The 10,888-nt window shown below is 41.5% G+C and overlaps 1 protein-coding gene across 1 annotated transcript in view; it reads left to right on the top strand.

Moving 5' to 3' along the window:
* The window catches only part of Abhd3 (abhydrolase domain containing 3, phospholipase), a 62,854-nt gene that overhangs the window by 20,724 nt on the left and 31,242 nt on the right, over positions 1-10,888 (top strand). The gene's annotated exons all lie outside the window — the stretch shown is intronic.

The following is a 10,888-nucleotide window of genomic DNA, read 5'->3' as shown; positions in this document are numbered from 1 at the left end:
TAGAATGACAGACAGTTGTGAGCCATTTCATGTTGAGTTCTGGGAAATGAACCTAGGTTCTCTAGAAGGGCAGGAACTGCTCTTGACCATCAAGCTAAGCCACCAGCATTCCATTTTATAGCAACTTTTATATTTGCTACATTTTAACATCAATAGATATTAATGTGTATCTTTTATTTGTTTGTTTTTTTCAAGTCAGATTTTCTCTGTGTGGCCCTCTTTGTCTGGAAACTTGATCTGTTGACCAGGTTGCCCTTAAATTCAGAGATCTGCCTGCCTCTGCCTCCCAAGGGTATGAGCCACCATCATCCAAGATGTCTGTCATTTTTAATGGAAAATACATTTCTTTAAAAATTAGCCAAAATAGTGTGGACATACAGCTAAGTGGTTAGCATTCTTGCCTAGCATTTGTGAAGTCCTAGAGTTAATCCCAGCACCACACTGGAAACAAACAAACAAACAACAATCTTAGCTCCTGTTCTATTGCTGTGAAGAAACACCATGATCAAGGCGACTTATAAAAGAAAGCACATAATTGGGGCCATTTTAGAGGCTAACAGTTTCAGAGGGTGAGTCCTTGACCATCAGGGTGGGAACATGGCAGCAGGCAGGCAGCAGTATCTCTGAGAGCTTGTATCAGATTCATGGATGGCAGGCGGGACTCGGCCTGGTGTGAAGCCCAGGCAGCTTTACATAGATGTAATATTATTTAAATCATTTAAAATTTAAGTCATGTCTTTCCCCCTCTAACTCCTACTTAGTTTTTACTAGAAGTTCTTCCACATAACTATGGCATTTGATGATTAAATCTGTGAGCTGAACCAGGCATGGTGGTGAACTGCATCTTTCTTCATAGCTACTTGGAAGGCTAAAGTAGGAGGACCACTTGAGGTCAGGAATTCAAGGCCAGCTTGGGCAAAACACTGAGATCTTATCCTCAAAACAGCCACCCAAAACAAAAACCTGTGAACCACGTTGTAAGATAGGATTTTACACTGACTTCACTTACTGCAAGAGTTAATCGTGATTGTCAACTTGATGTGATGGGAAATGACTGAAATTAGTAACACCCAATTCTAAGTGTATCTGTGAGGGCAGTTCTAGAGAAAAGTAACGCAAGGGCCTATTCAGAGTCTCGGTGCTGTTCCAGTCTGTGGACCGAGGACACATAGAAGGGAGAAAGGGAGAAAGTGAATCAGCTTAGACTTCTCTCCCCTCCTTTCATTCTCCTCTTCTCTTCCTCTCCCACTCTCTCCATCCCTCTACCCTTCCTGGACACCATGAGAATCTTTGGCATGGCCCCTTCCATGATAGATTGAAACCCTAAAACTAAGCAATAGAAATCGTTTGTTCTTTGCACGGTTTTGTTTTGTTTTATTTGAATCACACCAAGAATGCATATCCTTTATTAGATATTTTCTTTATTTACATTTCAAATGTTATCTCCTTTCCTGGTTTCCCCTCCCAAAACCCCCTATCCCAATCCCCTCCCCCTCCACCCCCCCCCGCCACTCACCAACCCACCCATTCACACTTCCCTATCCTAGCATGCTCCTATACTGGGGCATCGAGCCTTCTCAGGACCAAGGGCCTCTCCTCCCATTGATGTCCAATAAGGCCATCCTCTGCTACATATGCAGCTGGAGCCATGGGTCCCTCCATGTGTACTCTTTGGTTGATGGTATAGTTCCTGGGAGCTCTGGAACTACTGGTTAATTCATATCATTGTTCCTCCTATGGGGCTACAAACCCCTTCAGCTCCTTCAGTCCTTTATCTAACTACTCCATTGGAGACATTGTACTCCATCCAATGGGTGGCTGAGAGCATCCACCTCTATATTTGTCAGACACTGTCAGAGCCTCTCAGGAGACAGCTAAATATGGCTCCTGTTAGCAAGCAATTTTTGGCATCCTCAATAGTGTCTGGGTTTGGTGACTCTATATGGGATGGATCCCCAGGAAGGGCAGTCTCTGGATGGCCTTTCCTTCAGTGTCCTCTCCACACTTTGTATTTCCTGGCATGGGTATTTTCTTCACTCTTCTAAGAAGGTCTGAAGCACCCACACTTTGGTCTTCCTTCTTCTTGAGCTTCATATGGTCTGTGAATTGTATCATGGGTATCCTGAGCTTCTGGGCTAATATCCACTTATCAGTGAGTGTATACCATGTATGTTCTTTTCTGACTGGGTTACCTCATTCAAGATGATATTTTCTAGTTCCATCCATTTGCCTAAGAATTTCATGAATTCATTGTTTTTGATAACTGAATAGTAAGTACTCCATTGTGTAAATGTACGATATTTTCTGTATCCATTCCTCTATTGAAGGACATCTGGGTTCTTTCCAGCTTCAGGCTATTTTAAATAAGGCTGTTATGAATATAGTGGACCATGTGTCCTTATTACATGTTGGAGCATCATCTGGGTATATGCCCAGGAGTGGTATAGCTGTGTCCTAATGTAGTACTATGTCCAATTTTCTGAGAAACTACCAGACTGATTTCCAGAGTGGATGTACCAGCTTGCAATCCCACAAGCAATGGAGGAATGTTCCTCTTTCTCCACATCCTCTCCAGCATCTGCTGTCACCTGAATTTTTGATCTTATCCATTCTGACTGATGTGAGGTGGAATCTCAGGGTTGTTTTGATTTGCTGATGATTAAGGATGTTAAACATTTTTTCAGGTGCTTCTCGGCCATTCAGTATTTCTCAGTTGAGAATTCTTTGTTTAGCTCTGTACCTCATTTTTAAATAGGGTTATTTAATTTTCTGGAGTCCATCTTCTTGAGTTTTTTATATATATTGGATATTAGTCCCCTATCTGATTTAGGATTGGTAAAGATCCTTTCCCAATCTGTTGGTGGCCTTTTTGTCTTATTGACAGTGTCTTTTGCCTTACAGAAGCTTTGCAATTTTATGAGGTCCCATTTGTCAATTCTTGATCTTACAGCACAAGCCATTGCTGTTCTATTCAGGAATTTTTTCCCCAGTGCCCATATCTTCGAGGCTTTTCCCCACTTTCTCCTCTATAAATTTCAGTGTCTCTGGTTTCACGTGGAGTTCCTTGATCCACGTAGACTTGACCTTAGTACAAGTAGATAAGAATGGATCAATTCGCATTCTTCTACATGATAACCGCCAGTTGTGCTAGCACCATTTGTTGAAAATGCTTTCTTTTTTCCACTGGTTGGTTTTAGCAAGATAGTCATTTTTACTATATTGATCCTGCCAATCCATGAGCATGGGAGATCTTTCAGTCTTCTGAGATCTTCTTTGATTTCTTTCTTCAGAGACTTGAAGTTCTTATCATAGAGATCTTTCACTTCCTTAGTTAGAGTCACACCAAGGTATTTTATATTATTTGAGACTATTGTGAAGGGTGTCATTTCCCTAATTTCTTTCTCAGCCTGTTTATCCTTTGTGTAGAGAAAGGCCATTGATTTGTTTAAATCAATTTTATATCCAGCTACTTCACTGAAAATGGTTATCAGGTTTAGGAGTTCTCTGGTGGAATTTTTAGGATCACTTATATATACTATCATATAATCTGCAAATAGTGATATTTTGACTTCTTCCTTTCCAATTTGTATCCCCTTGACCTCCTTTTGTTTTCTAATTGCTCTGGCTAGGACTTCGAGTACTATATTGAATAGGTAGGGAGAAAGTGGGCAGCCTTGTCTAGTCCCTGATTTTAGTGGGATTGCTTCCAGCTTCTCTCCATTTACTTTGATGCTGGCTACTGGTTTGTTGTATATTGCTTTTATCATGTTTAGGTATGAGCCTTGAATTCCTGACCTTTCCAAGACTTTTATCATTAATGGGTATTGGATTTTGTCAAATGCTTTTTCAGCATCTAACGAGATGATCATGTGGTTTTTGTCTTTGAGTTTGTTTATAGAGTGGATTGCATTGATTGATTTTCGTATATTAAACCATCCCTGCATACCTGGAATGAAGCCTACTTGATTATGATGGATGAATGTTTTGATGTGTTCTTGGGTTGAGTTAGTGAGAATTTTGTTGAGTATTTTTGCATTGATATTCATAAGGGAAATTGGTCTGAAGTTCTCTATCTTTGTTGGGTCCTTATGTGGTTTAGGTATCAGAGTAATTGTGGCTTCGTAGAATGAATTGGGTAGAGTACCTTCTGTTTCTATTTTGTGGAATCTGGCATTAGGTCTTCCTTCAAGGTCTGATTGATAGAATTCTGCACTAAACCCATCTGGTCCTGTGCTTTTTTTGATTGGGAGACTATTAATGACTGCTTCTATTTCTTTAAGGGATATGGGACTGTTTAGGTCATTAATCTAATCCTGATTTAACTTTGGTACCTGGTATCTGTCTAGAAATTTGTCCATTTCATCCAGTTTTTCCAGTTTTGTTGAGTATAGCCTTTTGTAGTAGGATCTGATGGTGTTTTGGATTTCCTCAGGTTCTATTGTTATGTCTCCCTTTTCATTTCTGATTTTGTTAATTAGGATACTGTCCCTGTGCCCTCTGGTGAGTCTGGCTAAGGGTTAATCTATCTTGTTGATTTTCTCAAAGAACCAGCTCCTGGTTTGGTTGATTCTTTGTATAGTTCTTCTTGTTTCTACTTAGTTGATTTCACCCGAGTTTGATTATTTCCTGCCATCTACTCCTCTTGGGTGAATTTGCTTCCTTTTGTTCTAGAGCTTTTAGGTTTGTTGTCAAGCTGCTAGTGTGTGCTCTCTCTAGTTTCTTTTTGGAGGCACTCAGAGCTATGAGTTTTCCTCTTGGAAATGCTTTCATTGTGTTCCATAAGTTTGGGTATGTTGTGGCTTCATTTTCATTAAACTCTAGAAAGTCTTTAATTTCTTTCTTTATTCCTTCCTTGACCAAGGTATCATTGACTAGAGTGTTGTTCAGTTTCCATGTGAATATTGGCTTTCTATAATTTATGTTGTTATTGAAGATCAGCCTTAGCAATGGTGATCTCATAGGATGCATGGGATAATTTGAATATTTTTTGTGTCTGTTGAGGCCTGTTTTGTGACCAATTAGACGGTCGATTTTGAAGAAGGTACCAAGAGGTGCTGAGAAGAAGGTATATCCTTTTGTTTTAGGATAAAATGTTCTGTAGATATCTGTTAAATCCATTTGTTTTATAACTTCTGTTAGTTTCAATGTGTCTCTATTTAGTTTGTGTTTCCAGGATCTCTCCATTGATGAGAGTGGGGTGTTGAAGTCTCCCAGTCTTATTGTGTAAGGTGCAATATGTGCTTTGAGCTTTACTATAGTTTCTTTAATGAATGGGGATGCCCTTGCATTTGGAGCATAGATATTCAGAATTGAGAGTTCATCTTGGTAGATTTTACCTTTGATGAGTATGAAGTGCCTCTCCTTGTTTTTTTTGTTTTTTTGTTTGTTTGTTTGTTTTGTTTTTTCTGGGTTTTTTTGATAACTTTGTGTTGGAAGTGGATTTTATTCGATATTAGAATGGCTACTCCAGCTTGTTTCTTCTGACTGTTTGCTTGGAAAATTGTTTTCCAGCCTTTTACCCTGAGGTAGTGTCTTTCTTTTTCCCTGAGGTGAGTTTCCTGTAAGCAGCAAAAAGTTGGGTCCTGTTTATATAGCCAGTCTTTTAATCTATGTCTTTTTATTTGGGAATTGAGTCCATTGATATTAAGAAATATTAAGGAAAAGTAATTGTTGCTTCATGTTATTTTTGTTGTTAGAGTTGGGATTCTGTTCTTGTGGCTGTCTTCTTTTAAGTTTGTTGAAGGATTACTTTCTTGCTTTTTCCAGGGCATAGTTTCCGTCCTTGTGTTGGTATTTTCCCGTTATTATCCTCTGAAGGGCTGGATTTGTGGAAAGATATTGTATGAATTTGGTTTTGTCATAGAATACTTTGGTTTCTCCATGTATGGTAATTGAGAGTTTTGCTGGGTATAGTAGTGTGGGGTGGCATTTGTGTTTTCTTAGCATCTGTGTATCATCTGTCCAGGATCTTCTGGCTTTCATAGTCTCTGGTGAGAAGTCTGGTGTAATTCTAATAGGTCTGCCTTTATATGTTACTTGACCTTTTCCCCTTACTGCTTTTAATATTCTATCTTTATTTAGTGTATTTGTTCTGATTATTATGTGTCGGGAGGAATTTCTTTTCTGGTCCAGTCTATTTGGAGTTCTGTAGGCTTCTTATATGTTTATGGGCATCTTTCTTTAGCTTAGGGAAGTTTTCTTCTATAATTTTGTTGAAAATATTTACTGGCCCTTTAAGTTGAAAATTTTCATTCTCATCTATACCTATTATCCATAGGTTTGGTCTTCTCATTGTGTCCTAGATTTCCTGGATGTTTTGAGTTAGGATCTTTTCGCATTTTGTATTTTCTTTGATTGTTGTGTCCATGTTCTCTATGGAATCTTTTGCACCTGAGATTCTCTCTTCCATCTCTTGTATTCTGTTGCTGATGCTCGAATCTATGGTTCCTGATTTCTTTCCTAGGGTTTCTATCTCCATGGTTGTCTTTCTTTGGGTTTTCTTCATTGTTTCTTCTTCCATTTTTAGATCTTGGATGGTTTTGTTCAATTCCTTCACCTGTTTGATTGTGTTTTCCTGTAATTCTTTAAGGGATTTTTATATTTCCTCTTTAAGTTCTTCTACCTGTTTAGCAGTGTTTTCCTGTAATTCTTTGAGGGACTTTTGTGCTTCCTCTTTAAGGGCTTCTACCTGTCTAGCAGTGTTCTCCTGGATTTCTTTAAGTGAGTTATTAATGCTCTTCTTGAAATCCCCTACCAGCATCATGAGATAATATTTTAAATCCCAGTCTTGCTTTTCAGGTGTGTTGTTGTATCCAGGACTCTGTGGTGGGCGTACTGGGTTCTGATGATGCCCAGTGGTCTTGTTTTCTGTTACTAAGATTCTTACGTTTGCCTTTCGCCATCTAGTAATCTCTGGTGTTAGATGTTCTAGCTGTCTCTGGTGGAGCTTGTTCTTCCTGTGATTCTTTAGCCTCTGTCAGCAGTCCTAGAAGACCAACTCTTTCCTGTGTCCCAGTGATCAGAACACTCTCTGCAGGCAAGCTCTCCTCTTGCAGGGAAGGTGCACAGAAGTCTGGATCTCAGATCTACCTCCTGATTCCTGGGGTCAGAGCCCTCCCTGGAGGCCCACTCTTCTCTGGCAGGGAAGGTGTCCAGGAGTCTAGGTCTTTGTCTCCTGGCTGAGGATGAAGGTCCGAAGGGATCCTGTCCAAGAAGCTCTGTTGCTTCTGCTGCCCACGTGCTCTCCTGCTTAGACTGGTCTCAATGATCCCAAGATTTTGAGTGTGCTAGGACCTGCCTTTGTCCTTTGACCCTGTTGCTGCTAGCACAAGTCCTTCTGGGTTTTTTGGAACTGATGTTGTGTTCCACTCACCGGTGATCTCAAGGTTACAGATGTGCTAGGGTGCCTGCAGTGTGGAGAGTCCTCTGGGGATCTTGGGGCCCTCCACAGAGATCACACTGAAGATGACGTGGGGGTGGTGCCGACCAGAAGGAATCCCAGCCTCTGGCCTCTGGTCGGGCAGGTGTCCTTTGTTCCTGTTCCTGCTAGCCCAAGACCCTCTACGTTTTTTGGAACTGATGTTGCATTCCACTCACCAGTGATCCCAAGGTCCTGGCTTTGCTAGGGTGCCTGCAGTGTGGAGAGTCCTCTGGGGACCTTGGGACCCTCCACCAAGCTCACACCTCCTGTATTTCTTTAAGGGAGTTATTTATGTCCTCTATCATCATCATGAGATATAATTTTAAATCAGAGTCTTGCTTTTGTAGTGTATTGGGGAATCCAGGGCTCGTTGTGGTGGGAAAACTGGGTTCTGATGATTCCAAGTAGCCTTGGTTTCTGTTGCTTATGTTCTTGCCCTTGCCTTTTGTTATCTAATTATCTCTGGTGTTAGCTCAAGTTGCTGTCTTTGACTGCGGCTTGTCTTTTCCAGGAGGAATTTAGGTATGGAGAGCTCTGGTATAGGGTCAGCTCTGGGGTGCACACAGAAACCAGAAGGATCCTGTCCCCAGCTAATCCTTGTTTCCTCTGTCCTGATGGCTCTGGAAGGGTCCCTCTTGGTCCAGGAATTTGAAGAGAAATGGTGGTCTTACCTGTGTTCGCAGGTGTGTAGGCACTCCTGGAAGACCAGTTCTCTTCTGGCGGTATTTGTGTATGTAGCTTTGTGCCACAGATCAGCTCTGGGTGCAGACAGAAACTGGAAGGCTCCTGTCCCAGGCTGCCCCTTAGTTTCTTTGTCCTGTGGGTTCCGGGTGAGTTCCTCTGAGCAGCAGTGATGGTCCTATCTGCACTCACAGGCCCGTTTGCACTCCTGGGAGGCTAGCTCTCCTGGCGCCACTTGGGTATAGAGCCCTGTGACAGGACCAGCTCTGGGTGCAGACAGAAACCCTACACTGTTTTCTTAGATGTTCTGTCAAAATAATGAAAAATAATCTAATACAGAAATTTGGTACCAGGAGTGGGGTGGTTGCCATGACAGAATCTTTATATATGACTCTTAAGTCTTGGAATTAGTTGCCAGGAGAAATTTGACAGTTTTTCTGTCTGATCTAGAAATCCCTTTAAGATAGTACAGTCTCCACATAAGTGGATGCTCAGCTATTGGATGGATCACAGAGCCCCCAATGGAGGAGCTAGAGAAGGTATCCAAGGAGCTAAAGGGATCTGCAACCCTATAGGTGCAACACCATTATGAACTAACCAGTACCCGGAGCTCTTGACTCTAGCTGCATATGTACCAAAAGATGGCCTAATCGGCCATCGCTGTAAAGAGAGGCCCATTGGACATGCAAGCTTTATATGCCCCAGTACAGGGGAATGCCAGGGCCAAAAAGTGGGAGTGGGGGGGGAGGGTATGGGGGACTTTTGGGATAGCATTGGAAATGTAATTGAGGAAAATACCTAATAAAAATATTTTTTAAAAAAAGATAGTACAGTCTCAGTATCAATTGGTGATTCTGGTGTTACCTCAGATGACTAGAGTCCTGATAGAAATGTGAAGAGCAGCAGCTTGGATGTGAGATTTCAGGTGGAAGCAAGGACTGTATTTTAAATTGTGTTATGTTCTGGTAATTAACTTACCTATATTTTTCTGTGTCTTGAGATTTTAAGGAAGGCAGTCTAATACTCAGGCTATGACATTGCTAGTTGCACATTTTTTAAGAGACTTGGGTAAAATAAAGAAGCAAAGGAGAAAGACTCTGCCTGTCATGAGAGAGGGGAGAGAGAGAGAGAGAGAGAGACAGAGGGAGACAGAGAGAAAGAGAGAGAGAGTTTGTTTGTTTAGAGAAACCAATGGAGAGTTGAGAGTGAAGAAGACATGGTTTCTGAAAAAGACATGGTTTCTGAAGAAGCCAGTGCCATTAAGGATACCATTCACTTTGCACTGAGACTTTCGTGGCATGCTAGGAATTGGCCAGATCCTACTTATGGCAAGCTCTAGGATGTGAAAAAGTCTTTGAAATATTTTCTCTTAACAAGAGAATACTTCTAGAGTTCTTGTTCTACCAGGGCCTAGGAGGTTGTTTCCCTGGGATCTGTTTTACCATGTTCCGCCATTTATGGGCTAATACTACTGTGGTCCATGAATTTTAATTATCATTTGAGATGGTGGCACAGTTGGAGGTGTTCATGTGATGCTGATTTCAGGAACACAAGATTCAAGAATTCTATCTTTAAGGAGGGTTCTATGTGGATTCCAAAGCAGTATTTTTTGGGTGGTGAGGAGCAGACAATGTGTGAGAAGGGGTGGGGGTGGGGGGCGGGGGGGTCTCTGGCGAAAGTCCTTGAGATGGTGACACATGAAGCTGTGAGGTTAAAACCTAAATGTGTAGTGAGACCCCAGAATTTGGAAATGTGAGCAATTTGGAAAGCTGAAGATAGTAAACAAAGCCAAATCAAGAGAGAGGTTGTGTGGCCTGCAAATGCCAAGGCCATAGAGTAAGGCTGGCCAAGTTTGTTTGAGCTCATCATAACATGCTTAGTGCCAAGCAGAAATCACCTAGGAGTCAGTGCTTTTTCTGCTTTTTCTGCTATCCCATTCTTGCTGTGGTCCAGCCCTTCCTTGCAGTTTTCTGTTCCTTTTAGAATGATAGTGTTTACAGTCTATCATTGTATTCCTACCTTTGCATCAGTGTATACATCTTGCTTCATGATTTATAGACTCTAAGCAAAGAATATGTCTTGGACTTTTAACAATGTTGGAAATGTTAAGAGTGTGGGAGACCAGAGAAATGGATGGAGTACATTTTGTATTGAGACAAACGTGAGCTTTGCAGGGCCATAGCTGGAATGTCCTAAATGGAGGTGCATTTGGTTGCAAGGCTGACAAGGAGTGAGCTTGTTCTGGTTAATCATAATTGTCAGCTTGATTGGCTTGAGAAATACCTATAAAAGCTGAATGTAGTGGTGCACATTACAAAGCTAGGATTTAGGAGATTTAGGCAGGAGGATGACTGAGAGCTTGCAACCATCCAGGGATGCATAATAAGCTTGGGCTACACAACAAGATTTTGCCTCAAAAACAAACAAAATAAAGCCCAATAGCTAGAGAGACAATCCAGTGGATACAAGTGCTTGCTGTACATGCATGAGGATCCGAGTTCACATCCTACCACACACATGAAAAGTAAAATGTGGCCATGCACTGTAAGCCCAAACACCTAGATCCGTGTTTGCTGAGAGGCCCTGTCTATCTCAGAGGGCTAAGGCAATGGAGCAGGATAACTCAGTATTCCTCTGGCTTCCTCATCCACACAGGTGCACACACCTTAACACACATACGCCACACACACATGCTACCTGGACCCCAAGATGGGGAAAATAATGGTGTCGAGTATCTGAAGGGAATAACATGCTGCAGACAGAGTCTCTTGAGATCTGTTCATTGAA

This window comes from Mus caroli, unplaced genomic scaffold, assembly GCF_978045245.1.
Source record: "Mus caroli unplaced genomic scaffold, Mus_caroli_1 scaffold_19, whole genome shotgun sequence".
Classification (NCBI taxonomy): Eukaryota; Metazoa; Chordata; class Mammalia; order Rodentia; family Muridae; genus Mus; species Mus caroli.
The sequence above is the reverse complement of the archived record's forward strand: the minus strand, read 5'-3'. Positions and strand labels throughout refer to the sequence as shown.